The sequence below is a fragment of the Hyperolius riggenbachi genome, chromosome 8 (assembly GCF_040937935.1).
Source record: "Hyperolius riggenbachi isolate aHypRig1 chromosome 8, aHypRig1.pri, whole genome shotgun sequence".
In the NCBI taxonomy this organism is placed as follows: Eukaryota; Metazoa; Chordata; class Amphibia; order Anura; family Hyperoliidae; genus Hyperolius; species Hyperolius riggenbachi.
Window position 1 is genome coordinate 260,291,444 of NC_090653.1, and position 449 is coordinate 260,291,892.

Consider the following 449-nt stretch of genomic DNA (forward strand, 5'->3'; position numbering starts at 1 on the left):
TAAACCACACTAGTTGCCTGGAATCCTGCTAGACTCTTTGGCTGCATTAGTGTCTGAATCACACACCTGAAACAAGCATGCAGCTAATCCAGTCAAATTTTAGTCAGAACACCCGATCTGCATGCTTGTTCAGGGTCTATGGCTAAATAAGTACGGTATTAGAGGTAGAGGATCAGCAGGTTAGCCAGGCAATGTGTATAATGCATAAAAGCAAATAAATATGTCAGCCCTGACTGAGCCTTCATATCCCTCTCACTTCATGTCGGCTTTAAGGTTAGTTTAAAAACTATCAGCTGGATTAAAATGAAAATATAATTATTATTAACACAGGCTTGTTGCAATTCACTTCTATAAGGAAAGTGACATTTCCCTCCATGCAGCTACCCTGAATCAGCAGTGCTGCAGGAAAGAGGCGGCTATTGGCTGAGGCGGCTGTCAGTCAGTGCGGG